Below are 27,719 nucleotides of genomic sequence, written 5' to 3' on the forward strand. Positions count from 1 at the left end.
CTCTCGCTGTAAATCGACGGCAAGTGTAGGCACAGACTAATGTTCTTTGTAAATACACTGGGGAGTGTTCAGTTACATTTGGAATTGATACGTAATAGAATACACGAAGTATTTAGTACACTGAGAGTGGATAAGTGAACGAATACAGTGAGAGTATTTATATATTGGTAATGGATGCATGGATGAATGCGCCGAGAGTATTTAGTTACATTCAGAATTGATATGTAATAGTATACACTGGAAGTAATTTAGTACACTGCGCGAATGGATAAGTGAATAAATATACTGGGAGTATTTATATATTGACAATGGATACATGAACGAATGCACTGAGGCTATTTAGTACACTCAGGATTCATACATAATAAAATACATTCAAAGTATTTAGTACACTGAGAGTGGATAAGTGAATGAATTCACTGAGAGTATTTACAAATTAGCAATGGATACATGAACGAATGCACTGAGGCTATTTAGTACACTCAGGATTGATACATAATAAAATACATTCAAAGTATTTAGTACACTGAGAGTGGATAAGTGAATGAATTCACTGAGAGTATTTACAAACTAGCAATGGATACATGAATGAATGCACTGAGAGTATTTAGTACACTCAGAATTGATACATAATAGAATACACTGAAAGTATTTAGTACACTGAGAGTGGATAAGTGAATGAATTCACTGAGAGTATTTACAAATTAGCAATGGATACATGAATGAATGCACTGAGAGTATTTAGCACACTCAGGATTGATACGTAATAAAATACACTGAAAGTATTTAGTACACTGAGAATGGATAAGAATACACTAAAAGTATTTATAAATTGGCAATGGACACATGAATGAATGCACTGAGAGTATTTAGTACACTCAGAATTGATATATAACAGAATACACTCAAAGTATTTAATACACTGACAGAGTGGATAAGTGAACGAATACACTGAGAATATTTATCAATTGGCAATGGATACATGATTGAATGCACTGAGAGTACTTATTACACTGTGAATGAATATACGAATTAACACACTGAGAGTATTGAGTACATTATGAATAGATACAAGAACGAATGCTCTCAGAGTATTTACCACGTTGCAGTAGAGAACTCCTGCTGCAAATTCACAGAGATTATAGCCACAAATAGGCCCTAGTTCCCCATGAATATCGCGAAAGTACACAACGATCAACGGCTTGTCAGAGCGAAAAATGTTGTCTAGGATTATGACAAATCTTGCGTTCCATTTGATTAAACAAACAGCCGCAGAACTTTGATGGTCGCAGGCTATTCGGAGCCGCGGGCAGTAAAATATTTGTCGAAATTTAACGAGAGTTTTTACGCTGCTCGGGATTTAATAGAATTTTTAACGGAGTTTAACGAAGTTTAGTTAGATTGCGGGCATTGTGTAGGCTACGCAAGGGGGCGGCGCGTCGAACTATACGCAGTCTAGCGATAATTATAAGTTTTTTAAATGATTTCTATGACCGTCCGGGGGTGGAGGACAACGCTGAATATGGTTCGCGGAGAGAATGTCAACGAGCTGTTAGCCGTTATACACAGATATAACGAGTGGAGAGAAGACGGGCTCTCTTCGAACTTCTTCCTCAAATTTTCTTTAAGACGCTGTGCAATTTTTCAGCATTAAGAGAGTTCCGGAACTTTGTCTCCGAGGACTTTTACTGAATTCTCTTGGTTCCCGAAGTGGCGCACTCGACCGAACCGGGACAGACGACGCGGAAACTCATAATGCCCCATCAACGATATTTATTACAACGACAGAAATTACACCCGTCTCTCAGTTTACGCGAATTTCTGTTCCCGCGTGCATCTGCTTTACGCGAATGAAAATCGTGTGAATAGAGCCCGCAAGTACATACAAGTAATTGCAAGTAAAAGCTAGTGTACGTTTTAGAAATGCACGTTAGTTCCGCGCAGCTTAGCGAACAGATAACTCTATGGCATTTCGTAAAACAAAAGTAAATATTATTCAGTGTCGCTATCGCTACTGTCATTTAAAACAATCGATCTTTTCCTTATCCGAACGTTTATTTTTACAATATTCCCGCATCAAAACATTCTATTATCTAATCATGCAATTATTTACCGTCTAGCAGAGAACTTGAATGAAGATTTCAGATAATAGAATGTTTTCAGGACATCGCAAAAGTAAACCTCCAGATAAGACAGGCTGTAAATTACCGCGTGAAAATGTGCCGCGCAGTTGTTCCTTTCTCGTTATGACATTCGCTTCGTGCTTTTTAAGTTTCGAATACGCCAAACCTCGTGTCTCGAACTTATTTTTCAAGCAGATGTGGCAATAAAGCAGCAATAAAGATAAAAATAAGAAGTTAAAGATGATCGATTACGTAGTCGATGCAAGTTCAAGACAGCGACCTTGGCGCATGTAAGTTGCCCTAAACGATCGTAATATGGTATTCGTAGACTAAACGAAGATCGAGCGTTACAAATATCATCGATAACGCGACGGATCGACTCATCGAAGTCGATTCCAGCGTCTCGCTGTCGGTTCTTTTTATCTCAGTAATTTATGCATCCGAGGCAGCCTGTCAGCGATCCCTCTGACAGTTTACCGCGATTTGTATGCAGTTTTGTTGTGAAACGAGTATTGCAAAATGACATTGGAATTCAGTGCACTGAATTTCAATGCGCCGCGCTCCGCGAGTCACCGGTACGCGGCACGATGCGCGCGTATGTCATTAGAATATTGTAATGCGCGGATCGTTCGCGGTTACAGCGTATTGTTTCCTCGGTTCTTGCGGATGAATGTGCGAGCAAGTTAATTCGCGATACCGCAGGTCGGCCAAAAATTGCCACAGAGAAAGGTTTTCTCTGTTTCAGCCCTCAAGTTTAGACAGATACAGATACTTCGTCTCGCCAAGAAAGCACCGAAACTTAATGCAACAGACTTTGTGCATTAATGGCACGCGAAAATTTCGAGACTGCATAGAAGCATAACAGTCGAAGGAGGATTCAATCGTACCAAGCACAGCAGTCGAACGTGATTGCATGTTTTCGACAGTGGAAGTACAATTTTTAGTAAGATCTCGAAACTTTCCTGGAGTTATTGTTGCATTATTGTTGCATTATTGTTGCATTATTGTTGCATAGATGCGATGTAAAACAGTCTTACCATTTTCCACATCGTTCCCAATGAGAAATGCACTTTCCAAAATATCAAAAAACGCAACATATAAAATGTCGTTGCAGGATAATGGTACCCACCAACGTCGATGGTATTACAAGTAAAAATAAAATGGCCTTCTGCTATTTTTACGTCGTGTTCGTGACAAAAATACTTTTCATGTCATCTTTCCCCTTCTTGTCGAAAGATTGCTCCATAATTTCGGAACCGTTGAAAAGCAGAGGGCAACGACCTGGACCGATACGTTTTCCTTGGCGCTGCTGTGATAACCCTAGTGGGGGACACTGGCCTCTTCGTGACAGTGCATATACGTACACATGACGCGGTTCGATCGGCTAATAGTCAATTTTCAGTTGTTAATCACTCGATAGCGAAGCTCTGACTCGCAAAAGGAGTTTCCTACGAATATTAGAACAGAAGCTGCATAAAACGTGAAGTACAGTCGGGGACAAATGTATGCTGAAAATTTCATCCGAATCGGTTCACGTCCTTGTGATTTACAAACAATTAAATCGCGAAAATCGATTATTATTATTACTATTATACACATGATATGATTTAATCGCGAGGACATGCGACAATGAATTTTTCCTTTTCCGATTTTCTATTGTTCTATAGAGTTGAATCGTGTTAGCGCGGACATCTCATAAAGAAAAAACGTATTCCATGCCTTCCTTAATTAATAAAACTATTAATCGAAAATTGAATAGTGCGAAGTGAAATTATTACATTATTCCCATAACTAATTAAAATTCCGAACACAGTCATTGTGTAATAAGCTAGTCCTTCCGTCATCAAAAAAAAAAATGCAAGTCATTTAGGCCAGTTTTAAAAAGGTTATACCGTTTGGAAGGGTTTCCTGGAAGATATGCCCTACATTTTGTGACGGCCCGATGATAATGAACGAACACGAGGCCGCCGATATCCGGGCCCAGGCGCGGCAGATTTAGGCGATCACGCGGACAAATGACTCCGGTCACTTCAAAGAACATCGCGTCACTTGACGAACGTTAATCATCGACACGCCAGTGATTAACGCTGACCACCGGGAGCCCGGCGCTGTATCAGTACGCTCGAGCGGCGAGCTCGCACGAACTTGAAGCGTTTACGTAACCGACCAACACTCGTCGGCACTCCGCTCTGCCCGAAGGAACTCAATTGAAGTTATTATGAAATTCCCCCCCCCCACCTCCGCGCCTCGCCCCTCGGCCACCTAACCCTACAATCAACAGAAGTTTCACGGTGCATGTGCTAGTCACTGTCCGCTATCATCATCTCCTATCCGAGGTGTTCCACGCGGTTTCGTAACCATAAATGCCGGCGGATAATTCAGCGGAGGCCGGCGCGGCGTTTCCACCGGGTCTGCGCGACGACTTTCCTCCGAAGGAAGTCGGAACCCTGTTAGCCTGTTAACCGGAACACGGCAAACCTGTTCTCACCTTCGATGAACCGGGCCGGCGCTAGTCGATCTGCGCAATCATCGATCGATCGAACGAACGATTCGATGTAAACACCGGCGGAACGACAGCCGTGATTCGAATGCGTAATTATTTCTTTACCTCCGAGCAAATTGCACAGCTTCTTGTGTGGAGCTCTGCGAAGGTTTTCAATGTGTGACAAGTTCTGCTCACGCCGCCCATGTCTGAATCATCTGTGGGCGAGCAGCGTTGACGATTAATTACGCGATGAATTGCGCGATTTCGTAACGATGTTTCACGACTTTGGTTCTTTGGTTGTTCGAAATGATCGGAACTGAAAGACGATTATTAGATCGATCTTGATAGCGGCACGTGTGTTGATCGTCATACGAGGAAGTTTCGTTAAGTGTTTAATGATATTATGATAAAATGTCGGAAGATCACGCCTATGTGTAATCTGTGGCAACCGGGTGTAAATATCGTGCAATATTTTGCTCTGCAATAATCGCGGCGTTATCGGGAGCCTTACAAATTCCAACTGGGCGCTCGTGTAATCGCCGGCTAAAGATTTCATGGTTCCCGGAACGGTGAACGACGGCGCACTGTGTGTTTGCCGAGTTTCTGATCTTTTCGTTGTACTCTGTCCGACGAGAATTCCGTGAATAAATAGATAAACGAAATACTGGGAAGACCGATGCTTGAATCTGTGCAGAATGCAGCCGTTCATGGCCTCTAATAATGCCACACGATTGAGAACGTTCGCTTTCCGCGAACAATGTCAGGGTTACGTTGAACTGGTCCAGTAGATTAGGTCAGTAGTGGTCGGACGAGTCAGTCGGTTAAATTCGTGCATTCCGTAATTTCTTGCCACCGTTACGTATCGCGCAGCGCCATAAACCGAGCGAATCGAACCCGACGAATCCTTGCACGTTCTCATAGTTATCGCGCGTTCATAGCAATTTCGAAATGGTCCCTGATCATCGACCGACTGCAATCACTTCCCGTCGAATTCGTTCGACTTTTTTTTCGATACCGCCCGGGCATTGAAAGAGTAACGTTGCTCTCCAATTCTGGCGATCTTTCGCCAAGATCGATCCTCCAGATTTCTTTGAAAAATCCCGGGAAATCTGCCAGCATCGAGAGTTCTCAAAGTTCGCTCGAATTTCCTGTTTCTCGCGCGGCTGAATCAAACTGGTTCAAGAAAGGGAATGCGGCTGCCTGTTCGCGTCCGTTTAAACCGACCCCAAGGAAACGCCAATGTGAGCAATCGCTTCCGATTGGCCGAACGCTTGGGGGCCTTGATTAGGTGTTTAGCGAGAACACACCGTATGGACGAGGATCATATTGTTTAATTTGAAGTGTTCGTGACAAATTTGATCTGCTCCGATCGTGCCGCAAGATCGGATGTAAATACGATATAATTAGAATGATGTTCGTATAATATATGATCATAGTGTAAAATTATAAGAAATAACATAGAGATATTCTTTCTTATTTTAGTTAGCTCTTGAAGGGAGAAAACTAGACGAGACTTGAATTATTAAATGGCGATCGTCGTCGTTTGTGGAACCGGTTCGTAGCAAATAACTTAAAATCACGAACATAACGTAAACAATAGACATTTCTTCCATTAAAGTAAAAGTACCTAATATTGAACGCTTTTCGGGGAGTATAAGATTATCATTGATTTTATTACAACTGAAAATATCTATCCTATTGTTCGATGGATCGATGTTTCTAGATAGCGTAATTAACTTTGAAATATGTATTTAATATGAATTGGGGATGGGAGAATATAAAGGAGAATATGAAAATTGGAGAGAATTTACTGTACTCTCACCACGACATAAGCAATAGACATTTCTTCCACCAGAGTAAAAGTACCTGATATTAAACGCGCGCTTTTCGGGGAGTATAAGATCATCATTGATTTAATTACAACTGAAAATATCTATCCTACTGTTCTATAGCTCGACGTTTCTAGATAGCGTAATTAACTTTGAAATATCTATTTAATATGAATTTGAAATGGGGGGAATATAAAGGGGAATATGAAAATTGGGGATAATTTACTGAACTCTCACCTTATATTTTCTCATTTTCGTCGGCACTTGGAAAGTCCAAACAGAACAGAGGGCTTTGTAATTTTTCGAATTAGAACGTTCGTCGTACAGAACCGATTCGTTTCCGCGTGTCCGCATCCCGCGATCGTCGCTGGATTTATTAAAAAACAGGCGACCCGCCAAGTGACTCGGCCGTTTTATCTGCCGGCTCTGAGCGCTGTGACACTCTGACAGGCTGCCAGCCTCTTCCGCGGCACCTCGAGATTGTTTGATCGACGTTATCGTTGTTCGCCGCGGAACAATGCTCCTCGTCGGACAACGAATCTTTTCGCGTCGACGAGCATCCTGGCGATAGTGGTCACGAGCCCCGAGGCAAACGGCATCGTGCGCTATCACCGGCATTACGTATGGGACGTCATGGGACGTCGCTCGATCGGTTCAGCCTTGACCTTGCGCCAATTAGAAGCGTGTACGAACCTTCTCGTTCGCTCAATGCCGGTGTTTTATTGCAACGTGAAGCAGAAATTGGAACAATCGTCGCATCGGCGAAGGTCAAACTCCTTGGTCCGAGCTGTTAGGCGATCAGAAGTTGTCACGATCCCATCATTACGAGATGAAATGCGAATTGAGACGCTGGTCGCGCGTGACTGGCGCGTTTCCACGCGGAATGATTTCTTCTTTTTTTCAATCCGGAAGATGCTACCTCCAGGTAAATATTGTCTTTGCCGGTGGAAATTATGTGAAGTGGATTGATAACGCACGTGCGGATACACGTGTCTCATGACTGGCGAGACTTCGGAACACTTTCACACGGTGACGCGTGTATGGTAGTCACACGGTAACACACTCATAGCGTGCTCATAGAAACTGTACAGTAGAACCTCGTTTGCCTCCAATCTTACAATTATCTATTGTCCAAATACGATTCACGTGTAATCGACTCAATCTAAGACAACCCATGTGCAACGCGATTATTGACATAGATACATGCTTTTTATTATTTGAACGCTCGTGTCGCTCTACATAGCCGGGATAGAGGTTCCACTGTATTAATCGAATCAATAGAACCATTAAGATTTCTGTAATTTAGATTCAACGTGAAAGACGGAACGGAGGAACAACAAATTGAAAACGAATTCATCCCATGTATTATTCGAGGAGCTTTTAGCCAGCAGCAATGAATTTTTCAATTACTTCGGAATGTCTTGTTCGAGGAGTTTTAAATATTATATACATTTCAATATTGTGAAATGGCAGCACATCCAACTTATAATAGTAATAATGCGATTATTCGTGCAAATTTTTATCGCACGCGTTATTTTACGAAGATCAGAATGCGTGAGAAACTTTCCTTCTCAATTAAATAATTACACATCGTAAGAAGAAAATCAAAATGCTATTAGACTAATTGGTAATTTATCAATATTCTTGCGCTTCAGATTGCATTTAAACGATGATGTAAACCTTTAAGATCGCAGAAATACAGACGCAGTCGGTCCATTTCTTCTTTTCTCTCTCGTCATGCTCTCGTCGCTCGAATGTTTGATAATAAATTATCTGCAATGCGCGCACACAAGTCCGGTTGATTCAATATTCCGTCTACTAATTTCTCTCGTAAAGGCATCGTATCAACCGAATATCGCGGGGTCCACGAAATCAATACAGCGATGCGAGAATCATCGTGCGAACGTTTCCATAATGATCAATGTAACGTAGGTGTCCATCGTACAAATACCGCAACGCGTGTATCGCCGTATGAAATAGCACCGAGCTTAGAACTTTATCGATCGGAGATTAAACGGCGGCCATAAAACATCGGGAAAGAAAAATCATCGGTGCGTTGCCGTTGCTCGCGCCGCGCGGAATTTTCAGCTTGGTCCGCACCAACCAACGGAACGAAAGAGCTCCTCGGGAGGGGCGGGCCGAACGGAGTTGTTTAATTTTATTAATCGAGCCCCCGATAATCAGCAATTCTGGCTATTCAATCGGCGGTTCGCGAACTTTATCGCGTGGCCTCGGTCCAAATTGTATTAGCAAGAGGAATGCCGCGATTTACACTGGCGCGCTTTGATACGCGTCCCGTTGAATTATCGCGCTATCGCGCAATGAAAAATTATACTGCCGTACACGGGGCAAATTTACAATCGCCTCGGTTTATCGGCACTGCCATATGCCCGTCGGCTGACGCTTTAAACTCGCGGGATATACGATGCAATTTCGAAAACGCACCGAGCCGCCGCCGCCGCTGCCGCCCGGACTGGAAACTTTATCGTAACGTTGGGGGATAATCGATTTCCAAACAGCCCGCCGATAGTCGGCGAACGTCGAATAAGACGATAGTTTCAAGAAGATTAGAATTCCGGGCTGCGCCGTTGACCAACATCGCCGTTCGAACGCGGCAGAAAATCCGCTGTTCGATTGTTAGATTCTGTTATCGCCGCGGTCGCAGTCGGCCGTGAAAAACAACGGCCCCAGCATCCGGGCTTGATAAAAGAGTGCGCGCTTCGACGTGTCATGAACAAACACATAATCGTCGCTGCTGCAACTCTGTCGTTAGCCGATGGTGTTTGCTAAATTTTTAGCAAACTTCCGGCCGCTTCTGATGTTTGCTCGAGAACTTAACACCGCGACGTCGCTGTATCTCTCGTTCGAAGCGCGATAAAATCGTAAGAAAAGGTCTTGGAACGATGTTTTTCGGCCCGTTGGGACGTGGAGACTCTGGCCTTCGACGTTATTGCGAAACGCGTTTCATTCAATGAAAAATTTCTTGAATCCTTCAGCGGTCCGCGAAGAAATTGTCAGGGATCCGGCATTTCTATAATATGTAATGCTGCAAGTGGCACAGCGATTCCATACTAAAACGACAAGGACGACCTAAAAGTTCACATTTCGTGCTTGAAAATGGCCCGAGGTACATCGTCGTACGATCTCTCCTCGCGAAGTTACGACGGCTCGAAAATCGAGTCTTCGGTACCCAAGAGTTTCAGTGACCCTTACGTTCACGACGGCGGCGCAGTTTCCGGCTACAGATCTGTGACAAAAAATCGCAGCTCGATATTTTCGATCTCGCCGGAAAGCGAAGACTTCGCTCTAACAATCCACTGCGTCGCGAGCCCCCGGAAAAGAATGTCTCGATCCCTAACGACTGCTCGAAATGTTTCCCGAAACCGAGTGCCTCGGGTAGTCGTGAATTCCGCGTCCTCGAGCAATCGCTAACAAGCTCTCCAACCGGCGAAGAATTGAATAAAGACGAAAAAAAGGCAGTTCCGTTTAACGAAGTCTTGCGCCGCTTCGGATAAACAGAGAGGAGCACCCGTAGGAGCTCCGGGTCCCACAATTAGCTAAAGGAGGCTCGGGCCGGCTGGCATCGCCCGTGAGATAGCCGAGGAACGAAGATTCAGGGTCCCGTTACCGGGAATAAAAACGAACTGTTCCCAAAAGAACCGTTGCTAAGGGGTTACGCGGGTGCGCGGGGAGCAGCAGGCAGGTAAGCTGGCAGCGTTACGAGGGACATTGCAGCCTCGCGCTTCCATCCGGCATCAATTCTCGTTCGTTGGACCTCGGTAACGGGGCCCTTCTTCTGTTTGCGGCACCGGGGCTATCCGGCTCGCGTAACTGCGCGCGAATAAACTTTTACTGTTATCGCAGGGGCATCGGGAATAGGCGATCCGGGCTCGATCCGGGCTCGATCCGAGCCCGATCCGAGCCGATGTCCCAATCCCGGCTCGCGGATCGCTGTCCGGCACGTCTCGGCGTTCAAATATCAATAGGAGCCCCGTTAAGTCGTCGTGAAACGCGAACGATCGCGAGCACACTCGCAGCCTGAATGCAGTCGTTACGCTTCCACCCTCCGTGTCTGAGTTTATCCTCTTGCCTGCCGTCCCTTTCCCTTCGGTTACCCTTCCGCGTTTCCCTCTTGTCGCCTCGCTTCGTCCCTTTTCCATCCCTATCTCTCTCTCTCTCTTTCTCTCTCTCTCCTTCTCTCTTCAGCGCGTGCTCCGTCTTCCCTTCTCCGTCTTCCACGTTCTCGAGGGCCGTTTGCTGCTCGTTCGAGACAATTCCGCTGGAACTAAAGAGCCAGGATAGACAGAGAGATCAGCCACCGCCGTCGAACAAAGAGACGCTTTTCAATTGGAGCTACACTCGTGCGGGGGATCCGAGACGTATACGATTTTCGGGTGGCTTGAGCACGACAGAAGGAGATATTAACCAGTTGAATACCGCGTCAGCTGTTTATACCCGGGGACTTTCGCTCCGATCGCCTATCGATCTCTCGTGCGATTTGTATAGGATTGATAGTTAGGTTAACGGACGACGAAGAAAGAAACTAGGAAAATGCAGCGCGCTGAAACATTGACGATATAATTTTATGAAATGAAATTATCGATAACTCGTTGACTCGCATTTATGATCGCCATCGTACTCTTGTAAAATTGGGTCGCTGTTTTATCAAGCAATCTAAACGATCTCGAATCTTTGATCGACGCGGATTAAAATGACGAGATTCGGCAATATAAGTGCGTACTTTCTCATGCGAGTTAATTTAAGGGGATTATTAAAAGATAGTAACGCAGCTGGAATTTTATTCGAAGCTGGATGATCGTGTTCCACAGTAATCGAAGTTAGGTTCGAAGAAAAGTTCGAAATCGCGAAGAAAACTTTCGAGGGGTTATTTCAAATCGATTTTAAAATTGGTTGCAAGATGCAATAAGATTCTATGAAAATACAGAATATCATAATTTACAACCGCTGCCGTAACTCAGAAATTGTCAAGAAAGTCGTGCGCGCAATTTGTCGCAATCGAGTGTGTAATTTACGCGATGTTTTGTTGTGCAATCGTTTGGAGAATGTTACCCGGATGCTTTTACTCGGATCGCGTCACAGCCTCCTGTAAGGTCGACGTGACATTAAACCGAAATTATTGACAAAAAGAAATGAGCAAGCCGGTGTGCGCAATTTATTGCGTTGATAAGGCACGAGTAAACTGATAAGATTTATATTATTCGCATGCCTTACATTGCCGGATCAGTGACTGCTCCGGGACTAGATTAAATCAAGATGTACGTCATATATACGTCAAAACGTCACTTTGCGTTGTCGCAAAGCATTAGAAACGAAAGAATGTACAGGAAACAATTTCTACGAATTGTAGAAATAGATAGGCATTTATAGCATTTATGGCAGAAACGAATGAAATCATATACAAAATCGTAATGACATTAGAAGAATATACAGGATATTGTTACATTATTTGAAATTTCGTACGATTATTACGACAAGAAACACATTTTTACTTAATTGATGTTCGACAAAATTATACTTCGGACCGTTTTTATTCTGCATAAAGATCCACGAATCCAAAAAACGAATTCCATTCGAAATAAGTGCAGTTGATCCGCGTGCAAGCGTGAAGTTGCCGTTACAACTCGGCCGGATTCGGCGTAGAAATCAACGGATTCGCGGAAGCTACAGCCGACAATAATTTCCGCATGCACAGCTGTCTCAAGGTGGCCGCTTGCACAACAATCAGATAAGGCGGACTGTATCGATCGCGGAACACGGGCAGCGCAAAACGATTGTGACTTTTTTCGACTCGTTATCAGATATCGTGTCGCGTGCGAGCACGCCGACGATAACATCGTCGACGATGTCGATCTGCCTCAGACGTTCCAGCTCGATCATAAAAGATCAATCGCTCGGGGCAAGTCTCCCATCGTCGTGTATTCGCCGATTGCTTGGGCAAACTCGCGGGCAAATAGAGGATCGATCTTCCCTGAAAGGAGAATAAACGATGTTATGCCATTAAGAAGTGGGGAGGGAATGACGGCCTTGAACGAGCAATAACTCTGAGGTTACGAGCGCGTCGCTCGAACGGGCGGGCCCGGCGAAGAAATCGGCGTCCAAAGTTCCGCCGCCAGTGGGTCAACGAGCGATTGTCTCCCGCCGAGTTGATTAGCGCTCTCGAAAATAGCGGAGCCCGAGATACCATAATTTCCTCAAACAAATTTGCAGATATCGTCGCCAATTATTTACGGGCCTTTCGGAAACTCCACGGGAGGAAACACGGTGTTGCATCGATCTCACGATCGGAGGGGAAAGGAGGAAGGGGGCGGAAGTCTCGAGGAGATTACTATACGTGTGCTTTATTTAACCCTTGCGTGGTCAATCGGGTGTCACTTCCATGTTTACGTATCATTTTCATACCTTTGCTGGTGCGATGACGCAAAATCGTTTCGGATTCCTATACTTTTGACACTAATTCTTTTTCTTACAGTATTTTTTTACAGCCGAAAATGCTACTTTTCTGCACGAACTCAGTATTTCATTACAGTAAAAAATACTGTATTATTTGCTTTATAGAGTGATTTCTCCCTAATTCGCGCCAAGTTCGCGCACAACAATGGACAATTTGGGAAGAGGTGATACGATTGTTCGAGCCCGCTCAGTATTCTTTTACAGTAAAAAATACTGTATTACTTTATAGAGTGATTTCTCCCTAAATCGCGCTGAGTTCGTGCAAAAAATGGACTTAGCGAGAAATTATTGTACACGCTTTCGGAAATCAAATATTACAGTAATGTCTCCCTTACTGACGCTCAGATTGTCCATAAAAATGGACAATTTGGGAAGAGGAGATACGATTATTCAAGCCTTGCAGTTTGTTTCTATAGTTACGAATTGTCAACAATTATAAAAATGAGCCGCAAGGCTCAAGTAATCGTATCTCCTCTTCCCAAATTGCCCATTTTTGTGGACAATCTCGGCGTCAATTAGAGTGACATTACCGTACATATTTTTGTGCGCGAACGGAACGAATCGTTATCGTCGCTGCACCCTTCTTCTTCAATTTAAATCTATCAGCTTCGAAAATTTCCACTCGAAACACGCTGGGTTCTTCGCGCGTTCCGAATTCTCACGATTTTCTTTATCTCGACGCGCATCTCGCGGCGAAGAAAGCGATACAGAACGACAAGCATGCACGCCTTGTACCAGGAGTCGACTTCTATTAATTGTTGTCATAGAGCTGATTTATGCGACCGTGTTATCGCGTGACCGGTTTCCACGGCAAGGTTATCGCGCATGCCGCGCCTCGTGTATTGTGCCGAGCAGCGCGGCGAGATATGCGATTTCTATTTTCGGTGCGGAATGTTTAGGAAAGTAGCGCGTAACATCCTCGCACCGAATGACGTTCTCAGTTATTTCCGAACGCCGCCGGCTTTTATCTCTAGGAGATCAACGACATTCGCGGATGAATTATGCATGCGTTTTCGCGGCTGCACGCGGCGGTTCTACAGCAACTTTCTTCAGCTCGACGGAGAAGCGATGACTTCGCAGTCTCGAAGTCCGCAGCGACTACGGTTGCGGAAAGATACGCGAAAAATTGCCGTGTTCGCTTCATTATTTATCATTCAATTCGAAAGCATTCCAGACAAAAAGGGCTGATCGTACAGGGTTTCGAAGCGGAGATTCCGCCCTTTAAAACAAGCTGCGAAACATCGTCCTACGATTTTTCGCGACAAAGTTGCAGCTGCGCTTCGTACGGGCCGTTTCGTGGGGGGGGGGGGAGTTTTTGTCGCGGTTTCGGCCAGCTGTTCCTCGGAGTATTATCGTTAATTTTCCATTCGACGGAATCTCTGGCCGAGGAATCCCGCGCGGAATAGTCCGCGATTGTCGGGCGACGGTGCGGAACCCGTGTTCTCCTCGGAAGTTGAGCGGACTTAGGCTGAAGGGAGCGGCGCCGGCAGCTGTGTTTGGGAATTTCGAGGGACCGGGCGTCGAATTTATGCGCATTTCAAGACCGAAGCCCACCGAGGAGATTCCGATCGGAGAGTGGTCTTGGCTCGACGAGCACTCGACGCCGTTAAGAACTTGGCGGAATCGTGTTTGCAATGACTCCTCCGGCGGCTGGAGTGGTTCGAGGCTCGCGTGGGTGGTCCTCTCGGCCATCCCGGTTGTTCGAAGGCGATAGCGTATCCGGTGCTCGTCCAATTATTATCAATGTACGCTCGGGAAGCCGATCGTGCGCCCGCCGATTCTTAACGGTTTAACGGCGACGGTCGTTAGAGTGCCGGATAATCGGTCGATTTAACGACCGCCGATCCATTCGTTCGCGATACTTGCCAGAAAAATTCGACGTTTTCCGCTCGGTATCGTTTCATGGCTCGCTCCATCGGATCATACGTAACGCGAGCGATAACGACTGCTGTCACGCTAGAATTTAGCGTCGCGTTTGATTGAAACGGCAGCCTCTTTCGACCTTATATCGTGCGCCGAGTTCCAGGATTACATAATTGCGCGACGCGGCGCGCATTCCGGATACATTTCGTGCCGTCTTTATTGCCGGCAATTCGCCGGCACAACGAACGGCTCGATAAATTCGAACAATTCGCACAGTTACGTCAATCCACGAGCTTCGACCGACGCTTCATTTGCTGCCGATCTGTGCGCGAATCGAGCGAATCGGCGAAACTTCTTTCTGTGCCGAGCGAATTTCAGAGAATCAGAGGTCGTACGTTATGTAAGAAGAGTACCCGGAAATGGTCATTCTGAACTCCTGCATCGCGCGTGTCGAAATAATTGAATGAATTGTGTGATCGTAGCGACGTAAAGTCGTATTTTCCTCGTTGCGAGCAACAATAATTTAGAGTTCAGTTAATTCGTGGCAACTTCCTCGGCATTTATTTCACTCGTGTTTCCAACATTGTGGCATAGATGAATTGCATTTTATAGCTGAAGATCATCGAGAACTTACGCCACTGCATAGATACTGCGCGAACATTTATTTCTTTTCTTGATCACTTTGAAAACGATGTTTACAAATGCTTCGACAGTTTCTTCCCTGTCGTTTTGCATTTGATCCACTCACCTTTGTCGTGAACGCATGAAATCCGGAAGCCTACTCATGAATAAACGAGAAGTTGATATTTTATTTAGAAATTCCGGGTACGTCTTAACGCATAATGTATGAATTAAAACGTCGCGCTTTAAGATTGAATTTCCGGCGGTCTCCCGGAGTAGAATTTCTGCAAGCTAATGCTGTGCCAAGGCTTACAGTGGCCGATGAACATTCCGCCGAAGGCAAATTTGCCGACGAACTTTAAGTCTATTTGGCCCAAACAGCGGTTTAGGTCTGGCTCGGTAAATTTGAATTGAACGACGCCGAGCCCGTTCGCGCTAAACAACCGATCGTTCAAAGAATCGTGATAAGCGGTTTTCGCGGGAACATATCAGCGATAAAACGATGTAATTGCGAGCCGGCTGGATTAATGGCGACGCTTTGTACACCGGCGCGTTTGTCAAGGGGGACCTAAATAAACGATCGCTATCAAGTTTGGAAGTCGAATCACGCTCCGGACCCTCTCCGAAAGCCACGAAGTCCCGACTCCCGATCCCGGAAACCGTGTCGCCGTTGAATGGAGTGCGATTGCGAATTGGAAATTCCGCTTTCTACACTAATTGGCCGCCATTCTTTCGAATTAACCGCCCCGCCGTCCACAAAATTCCTAACCGAGATTTGCATACTTATTCGGCCCGCCCGAAAATTCGCGCAAGTTCCGCCGAAATCGCGCTGCGAAATTCGTTCGTTCTATCGTTCCGTTTATCCTTCGAACAGTGAGAAAGATGCGCGGCTCGAGAATATTTTCGGTGAGTTAGTTAACGACTTTGCGAATGCCGCTTCGACGAAACCGTGCAGCTCGCCGCAAATGTTTCTGGGACGTCCGTGAACGCGATTAGCGCCGGCATTCGTCACTGGACGTCAGACGTTTCTCAATAATTGCAATGCGCGTGTCGGATTGATCGTCGCGGTGGCCAGGAGCGTATTAACAACCATAACACTCCGTGTCGTGGTTTTCCATGGTCCGTGAATCGATAACGCGGCCGAACGAAACCGGATGCTAGCCCGGGGCCGAGTATTAATCATAGGTATCTCGGATAATCTCACGAATTTCGGGGGCCGTCTAGGGGCGGGGGTGGGAATATTCCGGCGTCATCTTCAGCTCGACTTGGCCTGATTATACCCTATCCCACTCGCGGAACCGTGAGTTAATGCACCGGCGGCGGCTCGGAATTTATGATATTCCCCTGTTAACTGCAGAACTCATTTAACGTAGCCCGGAGGAGCACGGTCCGACACGCAAAACCGAAGCCACCGGTTTGTCGCTTATCCCGGAAACTTTTCTTGCAGCCGCCGCCGGTGGATCGGGGAGTCCGAGGGAGGGATTGAACGTCTTTGTTCCCGGGTGGGAGCGCGGGCCCTTGGTTTCTTGGCTAATTAAAAAATGAGACAGTTTTTCTAGGTCGAAGACGGCGGAACTTTCGTCAAAGGGACCGCGCCCGGCCGGCTCCTCGGTTCTGGATCTTGAGTCAAAGTTATCTGATTTTATTCGCCTAGAAACACTCCGATGAACTCCGCCGCCGAGGATCAAGAGAGAACTTTCCGCTTTGTGCTCCTCCCGGAACAGGCGGCCTCTTGTTCCGTAATTAATCATTGAGGCTCGCCCGTGTCTCGAAAACTTGTTTACCTACGGCGTGTGCTCAGCGATTTTTCGAAATCAACAGAAATTTTATCTGCCAGCCGCGGAACATTTCTTAATCCCTGTCGCTGATGTCGCGGGCATACGAAAATAACAACAAACAGTTCTTTAAACCGTGTAAATCGTGTACATTGTCGACTCGGAGACGCGCGAAAACAAGTTGAACAATTTAATTGCAGTTCCGCGCGAAGTGGGTTAAAAATAATGCGATCAACGATCAACGATTATAACTCGTCGGTTGTTGCAACTAGTTTATAATAACTGGGTAAAATAAAGATTATTTTTTTTTTTCAACAAGCTCGATGAGTTGAACGGAATACTATGTTCAATACAATTTTCGTGTAATTTTCTGTTTAATACAATTAAGCGTTTTCAGTATCTTGAATTTTGTCTGCTCATTTCTGTTAGAAATGCGTAAAATTAATCAGATTTTGTCTCGACTTCTGGCAAAAATGAGAACGTCAAATGCAGAACTGTGGAGAAACGTTGAACGAACGTAAGAATATCAATGTACAATTTTCTACATATTAAGCTTATTTACCTATTTATATAACACCTTTTGCTATTAATAGTTTCTCCAGTGGAACGAAACAAATTCTATTTCTTATATATTTTCATTTAGCTTTATTTCTAGACTTTGATGACAGACGAATCAAATGCTGTTTCGATCTAGAAGAAATGAATAACATTCGTATTTACCGACTCCTCGAGAATTTAATTAAATCCAGGCTCGCAATAAATATAGATCTTCTTCTTCTATATAAAAGAATTATTGCCTTCAAGCACGTTCTAATCTCGTAATTTCCATGAAAATCGTGCGATAACGTAGTAAGAGTGTACAGTAATTGATGCGCTATCTAGGAGCCGATAATTTTTCATTGATGATTAAACGTCTCGCCGGCGTTGATTATCAATCATGGCCCCGCGATGTTTCTAATTGCTATCGCGATTCGTTTTCACCGTTACGATGCAACTTTTTAATATTCCCTAAACGAGCTTAATGGGCCCGCACGAAATGAAAACTGCACATTAACGATCCCCAACGGCAACCAGCATCGATAGAATCCGTGATTTATGTCGCGGAACGCGCGATGCCTCTGCAATAATCACGTTCAGCGTAAATATATAACATTCAGCCGGCAATTACCGTGTAATTACGACCGTTAGAGGAAAGCGTGGCTGCCGGATGAGAGACCGGTCCACTATCGAGTAGTCTCCAGGCGATTATTAGGTTCGTCATTAATTTCATTCGGTGTCTGCCACGACAGCTATCGCAACGTAATGGTCCGCACGTTCTCGACGAGTTTTCTCAATATTCATCGTGTCAAAAACAATGACTCTCTGGATACGGTAATTGCCGACGAAGTTATCACGCAATTCATCATATTAAAGACCAACATTAGTGCAGTGCCCAGAAAGGTTATTGCGCAATCGTGCAATTATCCCGAATGTCACGTTCGTTTTATCGTTTCCGGACGTTGCATTGCCAAGGTCTCTTAATCTCCAAGATCTCTTAATCTAAATCATCAGTACAGCTTCGATCCTAAACGCATATTTTCTTTTTGTAAAACGACCTATCAATCTGAAACATAAAAAAGCGTTATTTATCTTTTATTCTTCTTTTTCTTTTACTTTTCTATTTTTCATCGTATTTTACTTTTCTATTCACCATCGAATTCATAAGCACGTCCGAAACAAATAACTGAAAGGCTTCGAAAGAGGAATCTTCGCGCTTTAAAACGAGCTAAGCTACAATTTCCTGCGATCTTTTTTCACGATGTTACAGCACACTGAATTTCGTAAAATTTTTGCCACATCTTTTGAGACCGCAAAACTTTCAAGTTGAACCGCTGGCGGCGCACTTTCGCTACGCGCTAGCACAGAATGGTATCAAAAAATCGCAGATCAACGTTCTTGCAACCGTTGGAAAGAGGAAACTTCGTACTGCAAGATCGAGTTGGTTGCATCGCGCTAAAAAATTCGTTCTACGTCTCAGAAGTTTACGAAAACGACAAATTTGTCACAGAATAAATACTATATTAAAATACGTGTAGTTCCATAAATTCCATAAAAATTCAACACCAAGATGCAGTGCAGATGCAAGACGCAGACTCAGTGCCTTCGGAGTGGAGGTTTCAGCCTTTAAAACGAGTCGAGGTGCACCCCGCTACGATTTTCTTTCACGAAGTTACAGCAATTCAAAAGCTGACATCTTGCTACTCAAAACGTAGCAATTCTCGTAAAAAAGGAAGCCAGCTGCCGTTTCGTCCAAATCCCGATAAAACGGCACGAAAGAATCAAAATTTGCCAGTCTCCTTGCGAATCGAAAATTGTAATCACGAAATCACTGTCACCCGATCTCCGCGTTCGATCACCGATGAGAGAGAAATCGGTCTCGGCAATTTGCAATTATTCCAACTGTTGATCCATCAACAAGTGTTCACCGGGCAGAATTTTCTTCGCCGGCCGATCGAGGAGCCCTGGCAGAGGGATAGACGCCGGTTATCGTCGATGAGAAGCTGATACGGTCGCGGGGAGGAAAGCCTCGAGAGTTTAATTACGCCGCCTTACATTGCTACCTCCGGTGGATCGTCCGCAACCGCAGCTCCCACGAGCTTCCTTAGCTAGCCCGTAAACTTTCAAACTCATCCCTCCCGCAGGAGGCAGTTGGCCGGCTGTGTAACTTCCAGCTGACTTCTTTCTTCGGCCGGCTAATACGATACGCATGTATAATGCAACGTGGTGGAGAGACGGGGGGTGACGGGGGAGGGCGGTGTCTTTTGTCGCATCCGAGAGCCGATTTTTTAATCAGTCCGGAGATTGAGTTCTTTCTTCAGCCACAATGTCGCCAACGGCGATTCATGGTTCCACGGGGACTTAATCTTAAGCCCCGATCGTCGAAATAATCTGCCAGCACGATGAATCAACGTTGGCTCGATGGACCATGTAAATTTTGCACTTTCGTGGCACCGGGCCAGCGGTTCGATACCCGTAGAAGATGCCAGTGGACGGAGAGAATTTTGGTGCGGCCCGCAAAACACCGGACCGGCTCTTGTTTCACAATTGGAGCATTAACAGCAGACTCTAGAGAAACTACGCTACTTTTTGGTTCTACCCGTTCTGCCCGTCGTTAGAAACTGTCCGAAGGCGGACACTGTCTCGGCCGAAGCAATAATTCACGGAGGACAGGGGGCGGTGACACTTCTTTCCGGGTGACACCATTGTGTAGTCTGGCTTCTTGGTGCTCGCAGAATCGTGCACACATACTCGTCACTAACAAATTCTTATCGTTTCTTTAACGTCATTCGTTTCACGCTGTAAAAAGGTCCAGCTGAAAATGATAACCGGAAACGGGGGTTCCTTACTTTTTATTACTATTTCGTTCCGTTGACATCGGTACGATGCCAGTAACATTTTGTAATTGTGCACACGAGTAGAGAAAGTTCGGCATTAATGGTAGTTATTTAGTTGGCGCTGATGCGCGATTTAAAAGGGTGAAACATATTTCCATGTTTTCGTTTTTATGAAATATCTCGAGAACAGCTAATAATATTAGAAGAATGTTTCGAAGAAAGTTTAAAGGAAATATAAGTTGTTTAATAAGCTTTCAACTATGCAGTTATTCCGTTTTCTGCTTGAAGTTAACTTTTATATTAAGGATTGGTTTCTATTATTATAGCTTAATTTATAGCACATTTTGACACGTGTAAATTACATTTGAAAACATGAGTCAAAATTTTCGAAAATTTCACTAACGCCACTATGAAGTATAAGTTGTTTAATAAACTTGTAACTTCGCAATTATTCCACTTTCTGCTTGAAGTTAACTTTTATATTAAGGAGTGGTTTCTGTTATTATAGCTCAATTTATAGCACATTTTGGCATGTATAAATTACATTTGAAAACATGTGTCAAAATTTTCGAAAATTTCACTAACGCCACTATGAAGTATAAGTTGTTTAATAAACTTGTAACTTCGCAATTATTCCACTTTCTGCTTGAAGTTAACTTTTAATTAAGGAGTGGTTTCTGTTATTATAGCTCAATTTATAGCACATTTTGGCATGTATAAATTACATTTGAAAACATGTGTCAAAATTTTCGAAAATTTCACTAGCACCACTATGAAACATAAGTTGTTTAATAAACTTTCAACTTCGCAGTTATTCTCTTATGAATTCAATTATTATAGTTCAATTTTGACACGTACCAATTCCATTTGGAAACATAAGTCAAAATTTCCGAAAATTTCATTAGCTCCATTACGATTCTAACCCATTTAAGTGTCACGATCAGTATACCCACGCATTTATAGCAAGTCGTCCCGAAGGTTCCCAGAGCATAGTTCTCAATATAAAAAAACGGTACAGCATCGAAAAGCTGATGCAGTGGTCAGCCGACGATTCGACGGTGATTTCGCCGGTGCACGCTCTCGATCCGCGTTTCCGTCGCTCATAGAAATTTTCGCCGGGTAATTAAGGCGGCTGACACGCGGCCGGATTAAACTCTCGCAGCGGGCATTGTTATTTCGCCGCGCGACCCGATCTTCCGGTGTCCCCGGAGCGGCTTAAGCCGGCTCTAATCTGTTCCGCGTCGCGCAACTTCCCGACCGCGCCGGATTTTCGCGACTCGGAACGATTGCGGAAGGGACCGAGGCGAACGCGTGTTCGGAATATTAATTGGCGCGATCGCGAGACGCGGGGGTGGAACGTGCCCGACGGGGGCGCCGAGGTGCGGGGCTTGTCGTAATAACCGGGAGCGTATTCGCATGGCAAATTCAGAGCCCCCCTCGGCCCCCCTGCCCCTTCCCGGGGACCTGTTTCGTTGATCTCTCCGGCATCTGATAGCATTACCAGCTTGACGGGAAATAGACCAGAGATGTCGAGACTCGTGGCAGTCGACTGTGTACGTTCCGACGTGTGTTTGACATATATTCGGCTCCGTCGAATCTTTGCGCGTTCTCTTGTTTCGCACCAGAAACGCCTCGAACCTCGAGAAGTGCCGTAACACTTGAAACCAAGTTTATTCAAACAATTTTCGAGTGACCGAGTGCCTTTCGTTTGTTTCGCGACACTAGTTTTTCAACAGAAAAATTTGATACATCTTATTAGATGAATAGAAAGATGGAACATGGAATAATTAACTTCGACAGTTCCTTCTTTAAGAATGAAAATCTAAGATGAGGCAAGTTTGAACGTTGATTATTAACGATCTGTCGAACAGATCATTTCTTCGGAACCCGTGAAAACTGCGAAATTGTGGGTCGAATGAAATCAGAATCGGAGGGAAGCATTTAACCCTTTCGCTACGGGCGGATTTTCCGCCGCGGTACTTCTGCTGGACGGCGCGCTGCGACATCGCTGCACGCTACAAGACGCCGATCGTTGCGGGGGTACCGCAGCGGAGAACCCGCCCGTAGCAAAAGGGTTAATCCAAATGAAGTTAAACAAAATTGAAAAAAATAAGGCATATCTATTTATCCGTTGTTGAGAGAAAAATAAGGTGAATTAGCTTTCTGCAGTAAGCACTGACTTTATTCGCTACAAACGATCGAACTTATGGAGGGCCACTATAGTGGCTCGTAGTATCGAAAGGGTTAAAGCGGGTTCTGCGGTAGGTAAAAGTGATCTTTGATAAATCGAGAGACGGATCCGTTGGATCGGATAGATCCGCTCAGAAAACTGGCCGAGGCCCGGACTGAAATCCTCGGCTACAAGAGGCTAACACTGTTCAAACGATCGGCTCGATTTGCAGATTTTTTCCGGGCATCGACGGCCGAGCTTGGTTCGGCTCGCGCTGTGTACGGGATTACGCAAGAATACCGGGAATAACAGCTTCAAACGAAATTGAAACGCGGCCGCTCGGAAGCGGAACCGTGTCTAGTTTAATTTGCCTCGGTTCCCGCACTGCCGTAGTTGCTAACAACGTCTGCCGTGTAGACGCAGGCCAATACCGAATAGTTGCAACAGCGTCGGGGCGAACGTCGGACTGGCTTGAGCCTGGCATCGACGATACCGCGTCCCTTATTGGTTTAAGAAACTAACCAGACGCTCGACTATAGACCGACACTTGATCCGAGATCGGGAAAATTCCCGAATCTCGATTCCCGCCGCATGAATATTCACCGGCGAACAGCTATTTAATCGACCGAATGGATTGTATTGGTTTGGTGAATGAAGTTCGTAGCGTTTTTATCAAGCAATTCGAAGGCGATTTTCTTTGTTGTTCTCGTTCAGCTCGCGAGGACACCCAGGCTCCCAATTTTTCCTCAAATCCCATTGAATGAAGGTGATTGAGAATCGTTTTATGATCGCAGTTCATTTTTGTCGGCCAATTCACGACTTGTTTGGTGACCCTCCTCCTTCAAAAGTGCTTTGAGACGCTCTTCGTCGAATTCAGAAGGTCTTCCGCTGCGGAGCGTGTCGTCGACGTCAAAATCGCCATTTTCGAACTTCGCAAACCATTTCCGTGCTGTAGACTCGCCTATGACACCTTCTCCGTATTCGTTGCAAATGTTCCGGGCTGCTTCAGCAGCTTTTCGGCCTCGATGAAAAGCGAAGAAGAGAAGGTGTCGAAAATGTTGCTTTTTACCTCCTGGATGTTCCATTTCTAAGCCTCAAAAGAAATAAAAAATTAAATTACTCAAAAAGACGATTAGCACAGTTTTGTAGAGCAGAAACAGCTCTATCGAATGAATGTTATACACTTTGTCAAACAGCAAAAAATCGTTGTAAAATAAAAGAAAATATAAAAACGCTACGAACTTATTCTCCAACCTAATACTTGCCGAAGAAATAGTTCTATGAACAGAAGTAGGGGGAGGGGGAAGTGATGGGTTTGCCATAATTGCCGAACCTCTTTGATCCCTTAACAAGCACCGCGCCCTTCTCTGTCTCTCGCGCAGCATCTTTGTCGATTAAATTTCAGTTAATTTCGCCCAGGGTCCGCGAACTTCGTTTTAAATCTCGTTTATATCGACGGCGGCGAACGTCGGTTGTTTCGCGATTTTCAATTTCGCGTGCACGTAAGATCGACGAGCAACGAACGTTCTTCGAGCCTCAAAGGGGGATTTCGGATTCAAGGGAGAGGCCCGCGGGTCGCATAATTAGCGTGATTAATTCAAATCTAAGGAGGAGGCAAAGAGACGTGAAAACCCTTTCAGTCGGCGCCGCCCTCGATTCTCATAGGCCGAGGTTTTATGTAAATAGACGTGTGTAAAGGGTAATGGCTCTTTCAAGTATTCCATTAACCGTATCCACTGGCTTGAATAAATTTAATCTCTAAACAATTAAGCTTATTAATATGCATGACTCATAAATAGCATCATGTCCCTTAACCAGTCGGTGGTGCCTTCGCGACGATCGCTTATGTCGTTATAATTTGACTACTTGGAGAGCTGTCTCGAGCAGAATTTCGAGTTTCCTTTCCGGGGAAAACCTTGAGGAATTCCTTGACTCCTTGACAGGGAAACCGTAAGTTTAGTTTCCTTCGGATAAGGATGTTCTTCGGTAAGTATTTTCTAACGTGAAACATTGATGAAACATTTCGTTACTTTCCGTGCATATTCGCTGACATTTCGAAGTACTGAAATTTTCTTTTCTTTCATTTGATCGACATTCACAGTCTAGCTTCCCTTCGATCTAGATTAAAATATACAGGGTGTCCCAAAATGTCTCTTATTAGTTTTTCGTTAATAACTCGTAAACGAAGCATCGGAGAAAATTTTCGCAAAAGAAAAAGTTGCTTCAAATGACCTCAGGAATTTCCCATTTTTAATCCTGTTCAACGAAATTCAAAAACAATGATAATACGCGGCTCTGAAAAGAAACGAGTTAATCTCGCGTAAAATTTTTATTTTGATTGAGCAATGAACACAGTTCGAATAATTTAACGTTTTAACGAAGTTAACTTTTTAGTTATTAACCTTCGTTTTCACGAAGTAGACGAAAATGGGGGGGGGGGGAGAATAAAACTGAAAACAGTAAAGGGATTAAAAAGAACTAAAAATGTTGCTAAAAACTGGTTTCTCCCATTGACGTCAATGAACTATTATAATCGCCTTGGAGTAACAATTATTATCATCTTACTCCACGGCGATTAAACATTCAAATAACATACCTCACTGATTGATGACACAGCGACCCCGCGGAGAGTTTCGAAAAACACGCCTCATTCGCCGGCCGATCTCAATTAAGAATCATCGAAATCCGTGCGCTCCGAGAGTCCTGGCACGATCAATTCGACAAGATAGCACGAAGAAAATCTTCTACGGGGCCACGGGCATAAATAACGGGGGAAAAAGGGGCGGGTTGCGAGCGGAACACGCGAGAAAAGCCAGCTTCGGCCACGTAGAGCGTTTCTTTACATTCCTCGCTGATCTAGCGCGGCGAGCGGACGATTTACCGCGATCTGATACAGTCTCGCGAGGGGTGGGAACACGCCGCGATCGGCTTGATTTACGAAGGTAAAAAGGTTCCCGCGTTGCCTCGGTAATTCGTTACTTATCCACGTGGACAGGGAATCGTCGTTTCTACCCTTTCATCGAGTGACCAAGGATCCAACCGCGCGGCGTCTTCCGGCCTTTAAACCGGGGGCCATTTATCTCCGGCATCGAATGACCCAGCGTCGGCACGCTTCCGGTTCTCGTGCCAACGAGATTTCAAGCGAGGAGGAGGACGAGAGTCCCGCGCTCCCCCCTGCCCCGGTCCCCGTCTTTTTAGCGGTCGGACGCGCGGAATAGGAGACGAGCCTCTGAAAAGACCGAGGCTCCTCCACGGTTGCGGCGGAGTTGTCGTCGCGAGGGTTGAAAAGGGGGCGAGAGGAGACACCGAGAACGAGGGGGGAGGGGGCGAGCAACGTTGTATTTTTCTAAAGACGCTTACGCTTCAGCCAGCCGCGAAGCCGCGCGAGGCGAGGAAACCAACCGGTCTCGCCCCACCTATATTTACTCATTTTCTTTTGGCCGTTTCTCAAAGGGAGCGTCGCCTTGGTCGTCGTCGCTCGGCGTAAAAATGCGCAGCCATTCCGTCTTGCCTAAAGGCTTAACCTCGCGAGCGGTAATCCGCACCCCGCCGCCGCACGCCGCGCCGCGCCCCGCCGTCTCGTTTGGCACCCTCGAATACCTCGAAACGATTCGAGGATACCTCGCATCCCCTATCGGCGATCCCGTCGACGACAGACTTTTTTTCGGGAAGCGCGCGGGTTCACCGATCTGTTGCGAGTCAATAATTAATAGACGGTTACTGTGTACTGATAAGTTGAAACACAGAGCGGCGGAGACATCGGTTATTCTGGATAATATTTTTGCACTTCCTTAATTTATTCTTAAGGCTGCATCAATCCAAGGCTCGTTAGCGACCATACGAATTAGCAATGATATTGTATTTGTTGAAGTATTAACATATCGACGACCGCGTCCGAAAACATCTGAAAATTGTATAGAATTCAAGTATTTCAATTTTGATTAAAATATATAATACTTAAAATTACTAAATACTAAAATACTTAAAATACTACTTAAATTACTAAATTAAAATACTTAAAGTACTAAAATATTTTAATTGAATAAAATACTTCAATTGATATAATACTTTAATTGATACTTTAATTGATTAAATTAAACTTGTAAAGCACACAAAGTTTTATGACATCGATTACTGTTTCAACATTCTTATATCTCTTGCGAATCTTAATAAAATTAAGAGATTCTTATGGATTAACTCAGAAATTAAATTTTAAATAATTTTAAATAATTTTGGATGCCGCGGCAGTCAAAGTGTTAAGCGCGTGCTTCGCGTTTATTGTCTTTTCGAATTCAATATTATCATGTAAATAGTTCAGTTTCTACCATTTTCACTCAATAAAGAACATCATGTTTATCAGTACAACCCATAATTCCTGTCGCGAGATAGTATGGTACCGCCATAAAGAAACTATGAAACGGTAGAACATTAGAAATAATTAATCCGTTGGAATGGAATTTGATAAAAGATTGCATTGTTGCAGATTTTATGGAACAGAAATTATTAATCGCGAAACTACCGTAATTACCGCGAGTGTCTCGTTGTGTCCCCATAGAAGAAACATCCGATTGCATACTTAAACGAACTTAACGGTGGCGGTCGCCCCTCTGAAAAATGGTGCAGCAATTTTTATGGTAAGGCATTACTCCCGGTTTCAAATGAGAAGAATACAGCGGTACATTCTCGTGGAAAGTGAAGAATGCAGCGACGCGAACGTGACAAAGATCACTCTCTACGATATTGCCTTTTAAAGCGATCTCGTTGATCAATTTGTTGGAAAAGTCGGCGCGCATGTGTGGTCGCCCGACAATAAACAAGATTGCGACGGTGTTATTGATCTATCGAGTATTTACGGATCCGCGGATACCGCGCGATTCTATGTTCCGATACGTCTCGTAATCGAGGCACTCCTGCGTTATCGTTGATAGAATCTCGTTGATCCATCGCTGTCGATCGGTTCGATAACGATCGATTGCCAAGATCGGCTAAGATTATCGAACACGACGGA

General features: G+C 44.7%; 1 protein-coding gene across 6 annotated transcripts in view; it reads left to right on the forward strand.

The window, feature by feature from the left end:
- Window positions 1–27,719, forward strand: part of LOC117223693 (zwei Ig domain protein zig-8) — a 249,541-nt gene that overhangs the window by 53,434 nt on the left and 168,388 nt on the right. The window lies entirely within an intron of this gene.

The sequence above is a fragment of the Megalopta genalis genome, chromosome 4, assembly GCF_051020955.1.
Source record: "Megalopta genalis isolate 19385.01 chromosome 4, iyMegGena1_principal, whole genome shotgun sequence".
NCBI classification, from domain to species: domain Eukaryota; kingdom Metazoa; phylum Arthropoda; class Insecta; order Hymenoptera; family Halictidae; genus Megalopta; species Megalopta genalis.